Below are 22818 nucleotides of genomic sequence, written 5' to 3'. Positions count from 1 at the left end.
AATAAAAAATCTCTTCTTAACCAAAATAGCTTATAAATAATAGGCTCCTTATATTACTAATGGATTTTTAAATTAAGAATTGTTTATGGGTTACCTGAATGGCTCAGTCGTTGAGTGTCCAACTCTTGATTTTGCTCTGGTTATGATCTCACAGTTTGTGAGATCGAGCCCCATGTTGGGCTCTGAGCTGACAGTGTGGATCCTGCTTGGGATCCTCTCTCTCCCCACTCATTCTGCCCCTTTCGCACTCATGCTCGCATTCACTCTCCTCAGAATAAATAAACATTTAAAAAAGAACTGTTTATAATTTATGAAAGTAGATTTAAAGTAATATTTAAATGGAGACTTTTTGGAGAACCCTGTTATAAATTATGATCATTACAAGTGCTCATCATAACAAGTGCCCTCCTTAATCCCCATCACCTATTTAACCCATCCCCCTACCCATATCCCTTCTGGTAACCATCAGTTTGTTCTCTATAGTTAAGAGTATGTTTCTTGGTTTGCTTCTCTCTTTTTTCCCCTATGATCATTTGTTTTGTTTCTTAAATTCCACTAATGCATGAAATCATATGATATTTGTCTTTCTTGGACTGACTGACTTCACTTAGCATAATACTCTTTAGCTCCATTCATGTTGTTGCAAATGGCAAGAATTCATTCATTTTATGCCTGAGTAGTGCAATTGCTGGGTCATAGGGTAGTTCTATTTTTAACTTTTTGAGGAACCTTCATACTGCACTGGCTGCACTGGTTTTGCATTCCCACCAACAATGTAATAGGGTTCCCCTTTCTCCACATCCACAGCAACACCTATTGTTTCTTGTGTTGGTGATTTTAGCCATTCTGACAGGTGTGAGGTAATATCTCACTGTAGTTTGAATTTGTATTTTCTTCATGATGAGTGACGTTAAGCATCTTTTCATGTGTCTGTGGCTCTCTGTAGGTCTTCTTTGGAAAATTGTCTTTTCGTGTCTTCTGCCCATTTTTTGATTGGATTATTTGTTTCTTGGGTGTTGAGTTTTGTAAGTTCTTTTTGTAATTTGGATACTAACCCTTTATCTGATATGTCATTTACAAATATCTTCTCTCATTCCATAAGTTGCCTTTTAGTTTTATTGATTGTTTCCTTTGCTATGCAGTAGCTTTTTTATCTTGATGAAGTCCTAATAGTTTATTTTTGCTTTTGTTTCCCTTGCCATAGGAGGCATCTCTAGTAAGAAGTTGCTACGGCCAGTATCAGAGAGGTTACTGCCTGTGTTCTCTTCTAGGATTTTGATAGTTTCCTGTCTTATATTTTGGTCTTTCATCCACTTTATTTTTATATATGGTGTAAGAAAGTGGTCCAGTTTCGTTCTTTTGCATGTTGTCCAGTTTTCCCAACACCCTTTGTTGAAGAGACCATCTTTTTTCCATTGGATATTCTTTCCTGCTTTGTCAAAGCTTAATTGACCATATCTTTGTGGATTCATTTCTGGGTTTTCTATTCTGTTTCATTGATCTAAATGTCTATTTGTGGCAGTACCATACTGTCTTGATCACTACAGCTTTGTAATATAACTTGAAGTGTGGAATTGTGATGCCTCCAGCTTTCCTTTTCTTTTTCAAGATTGCTTTGGCTGTTCGGGGTCTTTTGTAGTTTCATACACATTTTAGGATTGCTTGTTCCAACTCTGTGAAAAATGCTGTTGGTATTTTGGTAGGGAATGCATTAAATGTGTAGATTACTTTGGGTAGTATAGACATTTTAACAATATTTGTTCTTCCAATCCATGAGCATGGAATTGTTTTCCATTTCTTTGTGTCATCTTCAATCTCATTCATCAGTGTTTTCATAGTTTTCAGTGTACAGATCTTTTCAGTGTACAGATCTTTTAAGTCTTTGGTTAGGTTTATACCTAAGTATCTTATAGTTTTTGGTGCAATTGTAAATGGGATTCCTTCATTTCTCTTCTGCTTCATTATATATTGGTGTATAGAAATACAACATATTTATGTATTTTTGTTTTGTTTCCTGTGATTTTACTGAATTTGTATATCAGTTCTAGCAATTTTTTTGTGAGTCTTTTGCGTTTTCAATATAGAGTATCATGTCATCTGCAAATAGTGAAAGTTTGATTTTTTTCCCTGCCAGTTTGGATGCCTTTTATTACTTTTTGTTGTCTGATTGCTGAGGTTAGGACTTCTAATACTATGTTAAATAACAGTGATGAGAGTGGATATCCCTGTTTTGTTCCTGACTGTAGAGGAAAAGCTCTCAGTTTTTTTTCATCATTGAGGATGATTTTAGCTATGGGTCTTTCATATATGCCCATCATTATATTGAGGTGTGTTCCCTCCAGCTGCACTTTGTTGAGGGTTTTTGTCATCATGAATGGATGTTGTACTTAGTCAAATGCTTTTTCTGCATCTGTTGAGAGGATCATATGGTTCTTATCCTTTCTTTTATTAATGTGGGGTTTCATGTTGATTTATTTGTGAATATTGAACCACTCTTGCAGCCCAGGAATAAATCCTACTTGATTCTGGTGAATGATTCTTTTAATGTACTATTGAATTTGGTTTGCTAGTATTTTATTGAGAAGTCCTAATTTCTAATACTAATTTCTCACCTAATTGGATGACTTTAGGTAAGTCTCTTAATACCCTTGGGACTTTTTTCCCCTAGTAATTAAATGTATTTCTGTTGGTCTAATATTTTTTTTAATTTAATTTTTTTTTTTTTTTAATTTACATCCAAATAGTTAGCATATAGTGCAACAATGATTTCAGGAGTAGATTCCTTAATGCCCCTTACCCATTTAGCCCATCCCCCCTCCCACTACCCCTCCAGTAACCCTCTGTTTGTTCTCCATATTTAAGAGTCTCTTATGTTTTGTCCCCCTCCCTGTTTTTATATTATTTTTGTTTCCCTTCCCTTATGTTCATCTGTTTTGACTCTTAAAATTCTTATATGAGTGAAGTCATATGATATTTGTCTTTCTCTGACTAATTTTGCTTAGCATAATACCATCCCATTCCATCCAAGGTCTAATGTGTTTTTGATTGCCTCCTACATGGATGAACTTTTCAGAACAATGGGAAGGATGCATGGATAAAACAGCTGCATCTCCTGAGTCTGACAGGTTGAAACACTACCTTACATTGTAATGTATACAAGGATAGAAATGTATCCAAAGCAGAAAGTCTGTTTTGTCATTCACTCTGGACTGAATGTTGGCTTCACCCTAAACCTCATATGTTAAAGCCCTAATCCCCAATGTGATGGTATGTCTACTAAACATCACCCCACATGTAGTTTGTGATCAAGTCTTTTGTAGGTGGAGCCTTTGGGAGGTTATTGGGTCATGAGCACCGTTATGGGAAGAGACATGAGAGAGATTATCTCAGACTCCACCTTTTGAAGGCATGGCAAGAAGGTAGGCACCTGCAAAACAGGAAATGGGTCCTCACCAGACACTGAATCAGCAGCAAGTTGATCTTGGGGACTTCCCAGCCTCCAGGACTATGAGAAATAAATGTTTGTCTTTTATTTTATTTTATTTTATTTTATTTTATTTTATTTATTTTATTTTATTTTATTTTATTTATTTTATTTTTAATGTTCATTTATTTTTGAGAGAGAGACAGAGTGTGAGTGGGGAAGGGGCAGAGAGAGAGAGGGAGACACAAAATCTGAAACAGGCTCCAGGCTCTGAGCTGTCAACACAGAGTCTGACATGGGGCTCAAACTTGGGAACAGTGAGACCAATATCTGACATGAAGTTGGATGCCTAACTGACTGAGCCACTTAGATGCCCCGGTAAATGTTTGTTTTTAAACCATTCTATCTATGGTATTTGTTACAGCTGACCAAGATGACTAGGGCAGTCATTCATACAATTTGCAAATATTGAACCACACTTGTGGCCCAGGAATAAATCCCACCTGATCCTGTTGAATGATTCTTGTTTTTTATCCATTTCCACACCTTATGTCTTTTTATTGGAGCATTTAGTACATTTACATTCGGATAGATATGTATTTAGTACCATTTTATTGCTTGTTTGGTCATTGTTTCTTGTCTTTGTCACTTGTGGTCTTTCCTTTCCATTCAAAGAGTCCCCTTTAATATTTGTTGCACGGCTGGTTTAGTGGTTATGAACTCATTTAGGTTTTTTTGGGTTTTTTTTTTTTTTGTTTTTTTTGTTTGTTTGTTTGTTTGTTTGTTTTTTTTGTCTGGGAAACTCTTTATCTCTCCTTCTGTTCTGAATAATAGCCTTGCTGGATAGAGTATTCTTGGCTGCAGATTTTTCCCATTCAGCCCTTTGAATATATCATGCCCCTCCCTTCTTGCCTGCCAAGTTTCTGCTGAGAAATTTGTAGCTAGCCTTATAGGTTTTCCCTTGTAAGCTAAGGATTACTTTTCTTTTGCTGCTTTTAAGACTTTTTTCTTCATCATCACTATCTTTTGTATATTTAATTACAACATGTCTTGGTGTTGGCCTGCTTTTGTTGATTTTGATGGGTGTCCTCTGTTCCTGGATCTGGATGTCTTTTTTTTCCCCCAGATTTGGGAAGTTTTCAGTTATTATTTCTTCAAATAAATTTTCTTCCCCCTTTTCTCTCTCTTCTTCTTTTGGGACTCCTATAATACAAATGTTATTACATTTGACTGTGTTCCCTAAGTCTATTCTCATGTTCCATACTTCTTCTTTCTCTCTTTTGTTCAGCTTCATTATTTTCCATTATTCTGTCTTCCATATCACTAACTCATTCCTCTGCTTCTTCTAGTCGTGTGTTCATTGCATCAAGCCTGTTTCTGGTCTCAGTTATGGCATTTTTTTTTTTTTTTTTGACTGATTATTTTTTTAATCTCTTTTATCTCTGTTGTAGGGGTCTCCCTGAAGTCCTCCATTTTTTTATCTCAAGTCCAGTGAGTATCCTTATGATTGTTGCTTTAAATTCCCCACCAGGTATGTTACTTATATCTATTTTGCTTAGATCTCTGGCCATGACCTTGTCTTGTTCTTTCATTTGTGATGAATTCCTCCACCTTAGCATTTTGTCTAAGTCTCTGTCTTCTTTTTTGTGTTAGAAAAGCCTGTTATGTTTCTCACTGCTGAGAGTAATGGCTTTATGAAGAAGAGCTTCTATAGTATCCAGGGCCTGGCTCTTCAAGGAGGGTGTCTGGTTTGTGCTGTGTGTGCTCTGCTGTTGTGTTTTGGTTACTCTCTCCTTCAGGCCAGTCATCTGCAGAGACTCTTCTTGCCTGCAGTGGGCAGTGTTTGATCCTTGGCCAGAGTGGCAAATCTTAACTAGAGATGCTCTAGTCTGCTTGATAAATGAGACCTGATGCTACTTCAACTAGAACTGGTGCCCTGCAGAACTCTCTGGTCAGGAGACATGGTGTGGACATGTGGCAAGTTTAACAGAGTGGGGCAGTCCTGCCAGACCACATGGTGTGGGACTTGGTGTAAGCAGGTTAGGCAACCACTGTGAGCACTGCCTTGCTCCTGCAAGTGGCTCTGTTTTGATGCTGAAAGGTGGGGGAGGAAAATGACACCAGCCAGCTCCTTTGTCCCCAGAAAGGCATCTCTGCGAAACCTTCCTTTCAGGGAAGCACTCCACGAAGAAAGAATAATCTCCCCTCTGTATAACCCATGCATTTTTCAGATTGCTTTTTCCATACTGTCCACCTGTGGTTGTTTGACTGCCAGGAACAGCAAGTGCTCTCAGGGCTCTATCCCAGCCAAGCCTACTGACTTTTAAAACTCCGGGCTTAAAACACAAAACAAAACAAAACAAAAACAAAACAAAACTCTAGGCTTTAGGGATGTGGTATGGGCAGGCCCTGCACTGGTCTTTTGGGGAAGGGTCTTGTAGTGGTGGGATTCAAGCAGGTTTTACTGAGAAGAGCAGTGGCACCAGAGAACAGTGGTGTGTGACTTGGAGTAAGCAGGCTAGGTGGCCAGTGTCAGGGCTGAATTGCCCTCCACAGGTGGGTAGGCATTCAGGCTGAGGGACATTGGAGGGGCAATTTTCCCCAGAGAGGCATCTCTGTGAACACTACCCCTCTGGGATGCACTCCAAGAAAAGCGAATAATCTCCCCCATGTGTGACCCAGGTGTTCTTCAGATCTCTGTTTCCACACTGTCTCTGGGTTGTTTGCCTACCTTCTCTCCAGGAGGAGGGCAATACCCACAGGTCTCTATCCTAGCCAAGTCCACTGACCTTTAAAACTCCAGTCTTTAAGCCCCACTGGTTGCAATAACTTAAAAATCAGCTTCTCTCTTTTTCCCAGCCAGTGCCTTTCGGAAATGTTCTTGTGCACTCCCCTTTGTGCTCCTCTCTCTCTTGCCTTTCTCTTCCCCCACGGCTCCCTTCCCTTTGCAGCACCCATGATCCATTTCTCCCCCAAACCATCTCTCTGCAGTTCCTACCTTCTTTGATGTGGCCTCTTCTCTCCCTGTAGTTGTGGTGTTTATTCTGTCAGTCTTTAGGTTATTTCTGGGGTATTTAGAATAATTTGGTAGTTGCCTAGCTGTGTTCATGAGATGAGGTGAGCCTAGCGTCCTCCTACTCCACTGCCATTTTCTCAAATTCCTAAAGGCCTTTTTAACAGCTGTAGTGCAAGGTAACGATAGGTCTATAGTAGAGAGAGAGAGTGATCTAGCAAAAGTGATAAGTAGGAAGGGATTCATAAAGAAGGTAGGAATTCAAATTAAACTTTTATGAAAATGCATAATATTTAAAGAGAACCAAGAAAGTCAGTTTCAGATAGGAAAGAACCCAGAGCAGTAAAAGTGAAGAATTTGTGTGGGAGCTGTTTGCACCTTTCTTTTGTTGTGCTTTGGCCTTGGTTTGGGACAGAAAGAAAATGTAAGTTGAATCTGGATGGAGAGTTATAAAAACCAAAGGGTTTGTTTTATTTTATAAGTAGTGGAGAGGCACAGAATGTTTTTAGTGAAGATATGATGAGATAATTCGTTGATGAGAACATTCTGGAATGCATATGAAAGATGAGTAGGAGTGGGGAAAGACAAAGAAGATAAGGCATACCCAATCCATAGGTTCTGGAAGTAGTCAGGTATGAGGCAATTTGAGCCTGAACTTGGAAGGTAAAGAAAAGACGAGATGTGAGAAGATATGGACTCATGCTTAGAATGTTGCTGTGGAGCATGGAACATGAATATCTCTCTAGTAATTGGGCTGCTTTCTGGCATTCAGTTCTGAGAGACTTCTGTTCAGACTTGAAGCAAAAATAGGTGTTATATTGATATCTGTTTGTTCCCTTCATAAGAAGTTGATGAAATGCTACTTATTACAAATGCAATGCACACTGTCACCCTCAGTTATTATTCAGAGTTCAGTTTACCAGCAGCCTAGCAAGGGATTTGACCCCTGCAGCAAGGACATAGGGAAAGTCAAGCTAATCTCCGTCACTGTTCATTTGGCTGTTCCATGAATAAAACCAAAAGGAGCAGAATAGACATGCCTTAAAGAAAACCTCCGTGCCAAGTGCTATATTAGGTGCAGCATATGTACAGATAAACCCAACTTAACTTGGATGGAGTTTATGGGCCCAGAAAGCTAACAACTAGAAAATATAATTTCAGTGTGTGATAGCTACAACAAAGACATTCACAAAGTGCTTTGGGACACAAGTAGTCTTGTGATCATAACATGATGACCTCAGTCAAAATTGGATTTCCAAGTTGTCTGAACTTTTCAATATCTTTTTAAACTATCTCTCATTATAGTACTCTTACAGTTGAAGGGAAAATCTAATTGCTCTGATTATATATATATATATATATATATATATATATATATATATATATACATATATATATTTAAACAGAAGAATGTTTAGATCACCTATTAAAAATTTCATCCTTTGTAGATTCAGTAAATTAGAAATGCCTTATTTACTTATTTGCTTTAGTGCTTATGTGGTTATACTTTTATTTTAAAAACACTAGGACCCAGAAATTATACTACTAGGTATTCACCCGAAGGATACAAAAATACTGATTCAAAGGGGCACATACACCCCAATGCTTATAGCAGCATTATTAACAATAGCCAAACTATGGAAAGAGCCCAAATGTGTATTGATTGATGAATGGATAAAAATGTGAGATAGATAGATAGATAGATAGATAGATAGATAGATATAGATAGATTGATCTCCACAATGGAATATTACTCGGTATCAAAGAGAATGAAATCTTGCCATTTGCAATGCCATGGATGGAGCTATAGTGTATTATGCTAAGTCAATCAGAGAAAGACAAATACCATATGATTTCATTCATGTGTGGAATTTAAGAAACAAAACAGATGAACATGTGGAAAGGGGGAAAAAAGAGAGGGAAGCAAACCATAAGAGACTCTTAACTATAGAGAACAAACTGGGGGTTGATGTAGGGGGAGAGGGGCTAAATGGGTGATGGGCATTAAGAAGGGCACTTCCTGTGATGAGAACTGGGTTTTATGTGTAAATGATGAATCACTAAATTCTACACCTGAAATCAACTTTACCACATATGTTAACTAACTAGAATTTAAATAAAAACTTGAAAAAAAGAAAACTAAATGCCAAACAAAACTAAACAAAAACAAAAAACTACTATAGGTCTCCTCCATAGATCTCCTCCAAAGCACTTTCCTATCAATTGTCTCACATCTCTCTTGATTTTCACAAGGGACTCCCTGCATGAATAGGTACTTGAGATACCTTTTGTGTTAAATTGATCTGAATTGACTTGAGTAACAACCCTGCTGAAAACAGCAACTACCAGTGTTGCTATTCAGTTAAGAGACTGGGCTCTGAATTCAGGCCCCCTGGTTTGATTGCCAGCTTTGCTCACTAACCATGTGACTTTAAGACAAAACACTGAACACTCTGTCCCTGTTTCCTTATGTGTAAATTAGAGATAATAAAGGCTCCTGCCTTGTAGAACAGTTGGTGAATCAAGTGAAAAAATCCATATAAAGAGTACATTAAGCAATCTCAAATATTAGTAGATACTATCAACCTTATTTTATAGATGAGCATAGTGAACTGTAAGGAGATTAAGTGTCTTGCTTAAATTTACACAGGTGGCAGGCTGAAGTTTTAAGACACATCTTTTCCAAGAACCTTTAAAAAGTTAGAATCATGACTAGTATTCAGTTAGTACTGAATACCAGATATTTCTGGTCTCTCTTCCAGGTAGGTAAGTGGCAGGTTTGCATTTCTCTTTTGCCAGCTTTACAGAAACATGTAAGCACATAAACAGATTTCTAAGGTTTCTCCCAGGATCTTACAAGGGACACAGAGCTTAAGCTTCCTTAGCATCACAGTAAATTCCTATCATCCATCGTCTTTGCTTTATGTGAACGTTTCCATATATATTCTTCTACCCAAAATTTATTTTTTCTTTGGCACTCAAGCTCTTATCCCTGGGAATTACAATCAGCCAAACACCATGTGAATGAATGCTCTCCATGTGAGTGTGGAAGGGTGAGGAGTGCCTGCCATGGTGGCGTGATAAATGCACTGGAACAGCACGGGTCCCTGCATCCCCACTCCAATTCCCGATTAGTGACTCACACTATTCTGGCCTTTATACAGAAAATCTGTAAGTATCATCTGTCTCCCCTTTTTCTTTAAACTAGTCTGTGGGCTTAATGGGCCATAAGATTTTTCCACCAGACTTTCAAGTTGTCAGAAATATATCTGATTCATTTCTTTATTCTTGTGTTTTCCTTGCATATAGTAGGAGCTATATAGTAGGAGCCTGACGTTTACTGAGCAGATAAAGAATGGAAAAAAAGCCATCACCACCAATGTAATACTCATTGTAGCAGCTGGCAAATATTATGAAGTATTTGCTAGCAATCAAAAGTCAGCTAACTAGATACACAAGAACTTGGATGTAGCTCCAGGGAAGTTTTGTGAGTGGAAAGGTAAACTCAGAAGGTTGTGTACTGTGTGATCCCATTCATACAGCATTCTTGAAATAATGCCATTATAGAAGTGAAAAGAAAGATAGTAGTTGCCAAGGGTTCCATTAGGGGAAGAGAAAGAGGGTCTACAAAGTGTAGTATGCTGGGGGTGGGGGTGGGCTTGTAGTGAAGGAACAGTTCTCTATGGTGATTGTGGTGGTGGCCATAAGTTGATTTGCAACCCTCCTGGAAGCTTCCAAGGTGTAATCTGAAACCAGCCTTTTGCAGAGGGCAGAGATCTATCAGAGAAAGAGGCAGGTCACTCTAGGTTGGTAGGTTGCAGTTTTAATAAACAAGAGGAACTTCTATATGAGGTTTGTCTTGGGCAGCAGCAAGACAGGTGGATCTCTGCACTGGCCGGTTAAATCTTAAGAGCCTCTGAGTGCCCAGGTCTAGCTGTAGAGTCAATCGGCAGTCAGGTCTTTTTGACCAGGTTCCCCAACACTGCACAAAGCCACAGATGTGATACAATTGCATACAACTGTACACACAGACACATGCAAGTGAGTATGAACATAACTGGTGAAATCTGAATAAGCCTTGTGGATTGCACCGATGTCAATCTCCTGGTATTTATATTGTATGCTATGCAAGAAGCTACTGTTGGGAGGGCGGGGTAAGGGTGACTGGGACCTCCTTACACTTTTTTTACAACTTCTTGTGAATCTATAACTACTTCAAAAAAAAAAAAATAGGTCAACTAGCTGATGAGAGACCCTGCTTGCCAGACCTAGCCTGTTCTTTGCAGACTTAGCCCTCCTCATCCCCTGCTATTGGTGGCAGCCTCTACACCCTACAGTACAGTTCACTGAACTTGCTTAGGTGAGGGCGCAGGCGACAGAGGGTTTGACCCAAAGGAAAGTGGGAAGACTGGGTGAACAGGGCAGTGGTGGGCCAGGTGGTTTGGACTGGGTTTCAATTTTCAAGCCAGGGGGTCTATGCCTGCAATTCAGGCTCCTGAGAGCAAGGTTCAGGAACCCCCTGCACTTCTATAGCATTCCTTGGTGGAGATCAAGACCCTTAAAGACCCACAGCTCTGAGAAGATTAGTGTTATCCTTCCCCATTCCCCTGCTAAGCAATATTAAATTATATAGGGTCCTGTATGCCAAGGAGTTGGATTTTATTCTGTGGTAATAGAGAGCACAGATGGATTTTAACAGGGAGAGGAACTTAAAAGATTTACTTTTCAGAAAGCTTATTTGGTAGAGGTAGAAGACATGTATTAAAGTTGGACAACAAGTTTGATGGTTGTGACTAGCAGGAGAGCAATGAGGGAGGCCTGCACTGTGGCCACAGAAGCAGAGAAGATGTACAAGCACCCATTAAGGTAAACTGAAAAGACTTGGTCACAAACTGGATGTGGGGTGTTGTTGAAGAAGGAGTAGGGATGATTCCCAGGCTGGAAGAAATGGGAAAATTGAGGAAATGAGAAAACAGTAGAAAAAAAAGAAGGTTTGGGGATAAGAATAATAAACTAAATATTTTGCAGTCTGATATGGTGCTCACTATGAGACCTCCATGTGAGCTGTAGAATAGACTGGTGGGCAAATGGTTGTAGCCTTCATGAGAGAGATTTGGGCTGAACATGCTGAAGCTTGCTTGCCCACACACTGAGACTGTCCAGTTCTTTTCAATAGTGCTGCACACTATGACTTCCACTAAAACTTCCAATCAGCTGTCATTTCTCCTGAGTGTATTTGCAGTCTTCTAGGGTTTAAAAAACTGTTGTCTTTACCCTCTTTCTACAGATGTTCCACTATTTCGAATTCGTTGGTGCTTTGCCAACTTGCTTTACTCATGAAATAAAGAATTTTCTGCATATATAAGCCCTTAGATATTTTCTTGAACAGTGTATTTAATATGATGCTACAACCAGAATTTACAATCAGGAAAGTGCTAAAGACTTGCTATATTCAACACCAGCATTTGTTGCACGATTGGTGGGAGAACAGACTAAAGAAATGCCATGGACTGAAATAGTTTACTAAAAGGTTATTGTATGATTGACTGTCCTAGTCACCTTGGTCAGCTCTAACAAATACCATAGGTTGAGTGGTTTAAAAACAAACATTTATTTCTCATAGTTCTGGAGGCTGGGAAATCCAAGATCAACTTGCTGCTGATTCAGTATCTGGTAAGGACCCAGTTCCTGTTTTGCAGATGGCTACCTTCTTGCTTTGACTTCAAATGGTGCAGACAGAGATCATCTCTCTCATGTCTCTTTTTTTTTTTTTTTTTCTGTTTTTACTTTTATTTGCATGTATTTCATGCAGAATTTACTCCCAGGCCATAAGTTTTTGTTTCTTCAGTTTCTTCTGGGATATCTTTTTCTTCTGTGCAACCTCCTCTTCTGGTTTAGGAACAATCTGCTCTTTTTCAGTAAGGATCATCTCAATGTGGCAGGGAGAGCTCATGTATGGGTTAATCCGACCATGAGCCCTATAAGTTCTACGCCGCATTTTGGGGGCTTTGTTCACCTGGATGTGCTCAATGACCAGAGAACCTACATCTAAACCCTTAAGTTCAGCATTACTCTCTGCATTTTTAAGCATGTGCAGTAAAAATTCGGCACTCTTTTTGGGCCACCGACCCTGTGTCCAGCCCCACTGTTTGGCCTGGGCACACCTACCAACTCCACCATTGTAGCGTCGGAATGGCACACATTGCTTCTGCAAAGTGACATCTTTCAGATACTTGGTGGCTTTTCGGATATGCATACCCTTGATGGCCTGGGCAGTTTCCCATGTGTTCTTAAAGTGAACACGAAGATTTGAACCTCTTGATTTGCATGATTTTGTCGGGTTTTCCGGGTCAAGTGAATAGCGAACCATTTTCAGAGATCACCTCAGGCCGCTTACGGGAAGAGCTCATGTCTCTTTTTATAAGGGTGCTGCTCTCATTCATCATGTCTCCAGCCTCATGACCTAATAACCTCCCAAAGGCTCCACTTACAAAAGACTTGATCACAAACTGTATAGTAGACATACCATTACACTGGGGATTAGGGCTTTAACATATGAGTTTTAGGGTGAAGCAAACATTCAGTCCAGAGCGAATGACAAAACAGACTTTTTACTTTGGATATATTTCTATCGTTCTATACATCACAACGTAATGTAGTGTTTCAACCTGCCAGACTCAGGAGATCCATCTATGTTTTATCCATGTGTCCTTCCCATTGTCCTGAAAAGTTCATGCATATAGGAGGCAACCAAAAATATATTAGAACAACAGAAATACATTTAATTACTAGGGAAAAAAAAATCCCAAGGATGTTAAGAGACTTACCTAAAATCATCCAATTAGGTGAGAAATTAGTATTAGAAATTAGGACTTCTCAATAAAATACTAGCACATCAAATCCAAGAGTACATTAAAAGAATAATTCACCAGAATCAAGTGGGATTTATTCCTGGGATGCAAGGTGGTTTAATATTGACAAATCAATCAACATGATACACCACACATTAATAAAAGAAAGAATAAGAACCATATGATCCTCTCAATAGATGCAGAAAAAGCATTTGACAAAGTACAACATCCATTCTGATAAAAACCTTCAACAAAGTAGGGATAGAGGAAACATACCTGAACATAATAATGGCTATATATAAAAGGCTCACAGCTAATATCATCCTCAATGATGATAAAAACTGAGCTTTTCCCCTACAGTCAAGAACAAGACAGGGATGTCCACTCTCACCACTGTTATTTAACACAGTACTAGAAGTCCTAGCCTCAGCAATTAGACAACAAAAAGAAATAAAAGGCATCCAGATGAATCCAACATGAGAAGTAGGGAGACCCAAAGTTCCCTCGTCCCTCAAACACAGCAGTATTGAGGCCAGAAGTCTTGGAATTCTGAAAGTCTGAGCTGCAGAGTGACAGAGATGTCTTCAGGGGACCACGAGGAAAACCTGGTAGGTCATAGGTGCATGATTGTGAACTGGGAGAGATAAAATGGGTGACATAGGCATGGAGGGGAAGGATCCCCTTCTGCAGAGAGACAAAAGAGAAAGAAGCTGTGAAAGTGTAGGATTGTATTTGGACAAGAGAATAATCACAGGCCCGAGATCGGAAAAAAACAGAGGAAAATCCAATTTCTAACTGCAGGGTTTTCTCCAGACTGGAGACAGCTGCCCTGTTTGTGCACCTGGTGAGGTGGGGAGCCAGCCCTGGACTCAGTAACTAGTTCAGAGGCTAGTCCTCAGTAGGAGAAAGCAATCCCCTTCCTTCAGTACTGTGGGAAAAAGGTATATAGCCATTCAAGGGACAAAGGACCCTGCCTGTGCCAACCAGCTAGAGACCCTTTATGGGCAGGGTGGAGCAGCACTTCCCCAGAACCGGGGTGCACAGTAGTGGGATCCTCTAAGACTTTGAGGCTTCAATCCAAGTGAGCACCAGGGAGGCTCCAGAGTTGGCGGAGCAGGACAAACTGCCTTGTTCATGCCTCTGGGGCACTGTGAAGAGGCCCTTCATCGGTGGGGCAGAGTAGCACTTCCCCAGAACTGGGGCATACAGAGCGGGATCCTTTAAGACATTGGGGTTTAAATTCCAGACAGGCCCCAGGGAGATGTGGGAGACTTTGGAGAAAAAAAAAAACAAACAAAAATGGCCCTTTCACACCCTCACAACAATGTGAGAATGTACTGAACAGAGTGATTTGGGACACCCGGTCCAAGGAGGAGAGACTGGGGTGTTGCCATTTTTCTCCCCATCACCAACAAGGTGGGGCTTCAGGGAGTGGACAGCAGGCCCACAATGGAGGTTGGGATTGGTCTACACCAAACCAGGCCCCTCAGCACCTGGTAACTGTGAATCTACCAGAGAGAGATTGATGCTGACCAACCAGACAGCCCCTCCTGCAGACCAGCTCTGCCACCAGTTCCAAGGCACCCAGCAGTTTTTCACTTTCCGATTTAATTCTTGGACAAATATATACATTTCTTACTTCCTTTTCTCGTTCTTTTTCTTCCCTTCTCTAGTCTGGTTATTCTGGTTGTTGGTTTGTTTAAGCAGACATATTTAATCTATTCTCTTTTCTATATCTCCTCCTTTATTTTCCTCTCTCTCTGGATTAAGCCAATAGTTTCCCTGCCTGATAAATTTTCTTTTTTTCCCCACCCATGTCATTTCTCTCTTTGTATGGGATAAGGCTCTTCCACCACCACCACCACCCCTTAAATTTTTTTTTTCCAGGGTTACTTCAATGAGCAAATCAAAGCACACCTGTTGGAGGGTCCAAAACATCACTACGGGTAGGGAGATAAAGCAACCAGAGTCACAACAGAGAACACATAACACACTCCAAAAAAACACCTGAAGAGCCAGGCCCTGGTCAGTGTATGACCTCTCTTTAATATACTAGTGCTCACAGGTGAAGGACACATAATAAGCTTTTAAAACACATAAGGGACAAAAAAAAAAAAAAAACCAAAAAAACAAAAAAACAGCCAAAATGATGGAACAGAAGAATTCTCCTCAAAAGAAATTCTAGGAAGAAGTGACAGCTAAAGAATTGCTCAAAACAGATACAAACAATATATATAATAAAGAATTTTGAATAATAGGCATAAGATTAATCACTGTGCTTGAAAAAGGCATAGAAGACAGCAGACAATCTATTGTTACAGAGATCAAGGAACTAAAAAATGGTAATGACAAATTAAGAAATGCTTTAAATGGGGTGCAAAATAAACTAGATGCAGTGACAATGAGGATTCAAGAGGCAGAGGGGAGAATAAGTAAAATAGAAGATAAAATTATGGAAAGAGATGAAGCTGAGAAAAAGAGAAATAAAAAAAATCTAGACCACTGAGGGCAGAATTAGAGAACTAAGTGATTCAATGAAACATAGTAATATCTATCTCATAGGAGTTCCAGAAGAAGAAGAGAGAGAAAGGGGCAGAAGTTTACTTGACAAATCATAGATCTGGGGAAGGAAATAGACATTGAAATCCAGGAGGCACAGAGAACTCCCTTCAGATGTAAAAGGAATCGACCTTCTCCATGACATATCATATTAAAACTGGAAAAATGCAAAGATACAGAGAGAATTCTGAAAGGAGCTAGGGACAAACAGGCCTCAACCTACAAGGGTAGACACATGAGGGTAGTAGCAGACCTATCCACTGAAACTTGGCAGGCCAGAAGGGAGTGGCAGGAAATACTCAATGTACTGAACAGGAAAAATATGCAGCCAATAATTTTTTATCCAGAAGGCCTGTCATTCAGAATACTAGGAGAGAGAAAGCTTTTCCCAAACAAAAACTGAAGGAATTCATCACCACTAAACCAGCCCTACAAGAAATCCTAAGGGGGGACTCTGTGAGTGGAATGTTGCAAAGACTACTAATGTTGCAGAGACATCACCACAAACATGAAACCTACAGATAACACAATGACACTAAATCCATATCTTTCAGTAATAATGCTGAATGTAAATAGACTAAATGGTCCAAAGACACAGTGTAACAGGATTCTAGCACACAGAGTTATGACACCAAAGCTTTTCTTTCTAGGGAGCCACTTCATTTTTGCTGGCACCATTCAGTTGGGTTTGTACCCAAAGAACTGAGCCCCAAACAGCACGTAGCATAGTTTTTTTAAATATATACTTTGTACTTCCTGTCTCCCATATATGGTAACAGACAAACATGTAGTCTGATAAAGTGGTCTCATGTTACAAGGTCATGAGAGACGTTGTCACGTATGCATATAGTCAGGTTGCTTTGAGGGTTTTTTTTCTTTCCTTAGGGAGGGGACCCTACCACAATGGGGTATCAGAATGGATAAAAAAAAAAAAAACAAGATCCATCTATATGCTGTCTACAAGAGACCCATTTTAGACCTGAGGACACCTTCAGATTGAAAGTGAAGGGATAGAGAACCATCTATCATGCAAATGGAAGTCAAAAGAAAGCTGGAATAGCCATACTTATATCAGACAAGCTATATTTTAAATTATAATTATGGGGTCTGTCCATCAAGAAGAGCTAACAATTATAAATGTTTATGCCCCCAATTTAAACACCCAAGCTATATTTTAAACTATAATTATGGGGTCTATCCATCAAGAAGAGCTAACAATTATAAATGTTTATGCCCCCAGTTTAAACACCCAAATATATAAAACAATCACAAACATAAGCAATCTTATTGGTAAGAATGTGGTAATTGCAGGGGACTTTAATACTCCACTTACAACAATGGACAGATCATCTAGACAGAAAATCAGTAAAGAAATACTGATCCTGAATATACTGACCCTGAATATACCTGAAATACTGGTCCTGAATGATACACTGGACCAGATGGACTTGACAGATATATTTAGAATTCTACATCCCAAAGCAGCAGAATATAATTTCTTCCCAAATGCACATGGAACATTCTCCAAGATAGATCACATACTGGGTCATAAAACAGCTGTCAATAACTATAAAATAATTGAGATAATACCATCCACACTTTCAGATCAAAATGCTATGAAACTTGAAATCAACCACAGGAAAAAGTCTGGAAAACCTCCAAATGCATGGAGGTTAAAGAACATCTGACTAAAGAACGAATGGATCAACCAGGCAATTAGAGAAGAAATTTAAAAATATATGGAAATAAATGAAAATGAAAACACAACAATCCAAAATCTTTGGGATGCAGCAAAGGCAGTCCTAAGAGGAAAATACATTGCAATCCAGGCTTATATCAAGAAATAAGAAAAATTCCAAATACAAAATCTAAAAGCATACCTAAAAGAACTGGAAGCATAACAACAAAGATACCCCAAACCCAGCAGAAAAAGAGAAGTAATAAAGATCATAGCAGAAATAAACAATATAGAACCCCCCCCCCAAAAAAAACCCAAAAGCCCTACAGTACAACAGATCGATGAATCTAGAAGTTGGTTTTTTTGAAAAAATAAACAAAATTGATAAACCTCTAGCTAGGCTTCTCAAAAAGAAAAGAGAGAGAACCCAAATAGATAAAATCACGAATGAAAATGGATTTATTACAACCAACCCCTCAGAAATACAAGATTATCAGGGAATAATATGAAAAATTATATGCCAACAAACTGGACAATGTGGAAGAAATGGACAAATTCCTAAACACCCACATACTACTGAAACTCAAACAAGAAGAAATAGAAAATTTTAACAGAACACATAACTAGTGAAGAAATTGAATCAGTTATCAAAAATCTCCCAACAAATGAGAGTCCAGGACCAGATGGTTTCCCTGGGGAATACTTCCAGACATTTAAAACAGAGACAATACCTATCCTTCTCAGGCTGTTCCAAAAAAATAGAAATGGAAGGAAAACTTGCAGATTCATTCTATGAAGCCAGCATTACCTTGATTCCCAAATCAGACAGAGACCCATCAAAAAAAGAGAACTACAGGCCAATATTCCTGATGAATATGGATGCAAAAATTCTCAACTAGATACTAGCAAATCAAATTCAAAAGCATATAAAAAGAATTATTCACTATGATCAAATGGGATTCATTCCTTGACTGCAGGACTGGTTCAATATTTGCAAATCAGTCAATGTGATACTACACATTAATAAAAGAAAAAATAAGAACCATACGATCATGTCAATCGATGCAGAAAAAGTGTTTGACAAAATAGAACACACTTTCTTAATAAAAACCCTCAAGAAAGTCGGGATGGAAGGAACATACCTAAACATCATAAAAGCCATATATGAAAAGCCCACAGCAAATATCATCCTCAATGTGGAAAAACCGAGAGCATTCCCCCTGAGATCAGGAACACGACAGAGATGTCCACTCTCACCTCTGTTGTTTAACTTAGTGTTGGAAGTTCTAGAATCAGCAATCAGACAACAAAATGAAATAAAAGGCATCAAAAGTGGCAAAGAAGAAGTCAAACTTTCACTTTTCACAGACAACATGATACTCTACGCGGAAAACCTGTAAGACTACCAAAAGTCTGCTGGATCTGATACATGAATTCAGCAAAGTCACAGGATAGAAAATCATGCACAGAAATCAGTTGAATTTCTACACACCAATAATGAATTAACATAAAGAGGAAGCAAGAGATTGATCCCATTTAAAATTGCATCAAGAAACATAAAATACTTAGGAATAAACCTAACCAAAGATGTAAAAGATCTGTATGTTGAAAACTATAGAAAGCTTATGAAGGATATTGAAGAAGACATAAAGAAATGGAAAAACATTCCATGCTCATGGATTGGAAGAATAAATATTGTCAAAATGCCAATACTACCCAAAGGTATCTACACATTCAATGCAATCCCAATCAAAATTGCACCAGCATTCTTCTCAAAGCTAGAACAAGCAATCCTAAAATTCGTATGGAACCACAAAAGGCCCCGAATAGCCAAAGTAATTTTGAAGAAGACCAAAGCAGGGGGCATCACAATCCCAGACTTCAGCCTCTACTACAAAGCTATAATCATCAAGACAGCATGGTATTAGCACAAAAACAGACACATAGACCAATGGAATAGAATTGAAACCCCAGAACTAGACCCACAAATGTATGGCCAACTAATCTTTGACAAAGCAGGAAAGAATATGCACTGGAAAAAAGACAGTCCCTTTAACAAATCGTGCTGGGAGAACTGGACAGCAACATGCAGAAGAATGAAACTAGACCACTTTCTTACACCATTCATAAAAGCAAACTCAAACAGATAAAGGACCTGAATGTGAGACAGGAAACCATCAAAACTGTAGAGGAGAAAGCAGGAAAACCTCTCTGACCTCAGCTGCAGCAATTTCTTACTTGACACATCCCCAGAGGCAAGGGAATTAAAAGCAAAAATGAACTATTGGGACCTCATGAAGATAAAAAGCTTCTGCATTGCAAAGGAAACAATCAACAAAACTAAAAGGCAACCAACGGAATGGGAAAAGATATTCGCAAATGACATATCAGACAAAGGGCTAGTATCCAAAATCTATAAAGAACTCACCAAACTCCACAGCTGATAAACAAATAATCCAGTGAAGAAATGGGCAGAAACATGAATAGACACTTCTCTAAAGAAGACATCCAGATGGCCAACAGACACATGAAAAGATGCTCAACATCACTCCTCATCAGGGAAATACAAATCAAAACCACACTCAGATACCACCCCACGCTAGTCATAGTGGCTAAAATGAACAAATCAGGAGACTATAGATGTTGGCGAGGATGTGGAGAAACGGGAACCCTCTTGCACTGTTGGTGGGAATGCAAACTGGTGCAGCCACTCTGGAAAACAATGTGGAGGTTCCTCAAAAAATTAAAAACTAGATCTACCCTATGACCCAGCAATAGCACTGCTAGGAATTTTCCCACGGGATATAGGAGCGCTGATGCATAGGGGCACTTGTACCCCAATGTTTATACCAACACTTTCAACAATAGCCAAATTATGGAAAGAGCCTAAATGTCCACCAACTGATGAATGGATAAAGAAGATGTGGTTTTTATATACAATGGAATACTACTTGGCAATGAGGAAGAATGAAATCCTGCCATTTGCAGCGATGTGGATGGAATTGGAGGGTAGTATGCTAAGTGAAATAAGTGCGTCAGAGAAAGACAGATATCATATGTTTTCACTCATATGTGGATCTTGATAAACTTAACAGAAGACCATGTGGGAGAGGAGGGGGAAAAGTTGCAAGCAGAGAGGGAGAGAGGCAAACCATAAGAGGCTCTTAAATACAGAAAACAAACTGAGACTTTATAGTGGGTGGGGTAGAGGGGAAAGTGGGTGATGTGCATGGAGGAGGGCACTTGTTGGGATGAGCACTGGGTGTTGTATGGAAGCCAATTTGACAATAAATTATATTAAAAAAAAAAACATTGGCCTTAAATGACACATTAGACCTGATGGACTTAAGACATTTACAGAACATTCCATTGAAAAATAATATAATACACATTCTTCTCAAGTGCACATGAAATTCCTCCAGAATAGATCACATGTTAAGCCATAAAACAAATCTTAATAAATTTCAGAAGATTGAAATAATATCTAGCACATTTCTCACCACAGTGCTATGATACTAGAAATAAATTATAAAAGGGAAATGGAAAAATCGCAAATATGTGGAGATTAGACAACATGGTACTGAACAACCAATGGGTCAAGTAAGAAATCAAAAAAGAAATTTAAAAAAATCCTTCAGAGAGATTAAAATGGAAATACAACATCATAACTTATGGAACACAGCAAAAGGATTCCCCAGAGGGAAAATTCATAGTATTAAATGCCTACATCAAGACACAATAAAGATTTCTAATAAGCAACCTAACTTATACCTCAAGGAACTATAAAAAAGAACAAATAAAGCCCCAAATTAGTAGAAGGAGAGAAATATCAAATATCAGAACAAATTAATGATAATGATAATAATAATAGAGAATAAAAATAGAAAAGATGAATGAAACTAAAAACTGGTTCTTTGAAAAGATCAACAAAATTGAGAAATATTTACTCAAGAAAAATAAGATTGGTCAAGAAAAATAAGAGACAGGGCAAAAATAAAATCAGAAATAAAGGAGAAATTATAATTGATAACATAGAAATGCAAAGGATCATAAGAGACTACTACCAACAACTATATGCCCCAAAATTGGACAATCTAAAAAAAAAAATAGATAAATCCCTAGAAACACACAAATATTCCAAGTCTGAATAATGAAGAAATAGAAAATATGAATAGATCGATTACTAGTAATAATATTAAATCAATAATCAAAAAACTTACAACAAACAAAAGTCCAGGAAAGATAACTTTACTGGTGAATTCTACCAAATAGTCAAAGACTTCATAGCTATTCTCAAACTATTTCAAGTCCATCTGATCCAATGTATCATTCAGGGCCCTTGTTTCTTTATTGACCGTGTGTCTAGATGAGCTATCCATTTCTGTAAGTGGAGTGTTAAAGTCCCTTGCAATTACCACATTCTTATCAATAAGGTTGCTTATGTTTATGAGTAATTGTTTTATATATTTGGGGGCTCCGGTATTCGGCGCATAGATATTTATAATTGTTAGCTCTTCCTGATGGATAGACCCTGTAATTATTATATAATGCCCTTCTTCATCTCTTGTTACAGCCTTTAATTTAAAGTCTAGTTTGTCTCATATAAGTATGGCTACTCCAGCTTTCTTTTGACTTCCAGTAGCATGATAAATAGTTCTCCATCCCCTCACTCTCAATCTAAAGGTGTCCTCAGGTCTAAAATGAGTCTCTTGTAGACAGCAAATAGATGGGTCTTGTTTTTTTACCCATTCTGATACCCTATGTCTTTTGGTTGGCGCATTTAATCCATTTACATTCAGTGTTATTATAGAAAGATACGGGTTTAGAGTCATTGTGATGTCTGTATGATTTATGCTTGTAGTGATGTCTCTGGTACTTTGTCTCACAGGATCCCCCTTAGGATCTCTTGTAGGGCTGGTTTAGTGGTGACGAATTCCTTCAGTTTTGTTTGTTTGGGAAGACCTTTATCTCTCCTTCTACTCTAAATGACAGTCTTGCTGGATAAAGGATTCTCGGCTGCATATTTTTTCTGTTTAGCACACTGAAGATATCGTGCCAATCCTTTCTGGCCTGCCAAGTTTCAAAAGAGAGATCAGTCATGGGTCTTATAGGTCTCCTTTTATATGTGAGGGCACGTTTATCCCTTGCTGCTTTCAGAATTTTCTCTTTATCCTTGTATTTTGCCAGTTTCACTATGATATGTCGTGCAGAAGATCGATTCAAGACGTCTGAAGGGAGTTCTCTGTGCCTCTTGGATTTCAATGCCTTTTTCCTTCCCCAGTTCAGGGAAGTT

General features: G+C 38.7%; 1 pseudogene; it reads right to left on the bottom strand.

The window, feature by feature from the left end:
* Positions 1–12234: 12234 nt before the first annotated feature.
* On the bottom strand, positions 12235–12851 carry LOC144613045 (large ribosomal subunit protein uL22 pseudogene; annotated as a pseudogene).
* Between the last annotated feature and the right edge of the window lie 9967 nt (positions 12852–22818).

This window comes from Panthera onca, chromosome D1 (assembly GCF_046562875.1).
Source record: "Panthera onca isolate mPanOnc1 chromosome D1, mPanOnc1 haplotype 2, whole genome shotgun sequence".
NCBI classification, from domain to species: Eukaryota; Metazoa; Chordata; class Mammalia; order Carnivora; family Felidae; genus Panthera; species Panthera onca.
The sequence above is the reverse complement of the archived record's forward strand: the minus strand, read 5'-3'. Positions and strand labels throughout refer to the sequence as shown.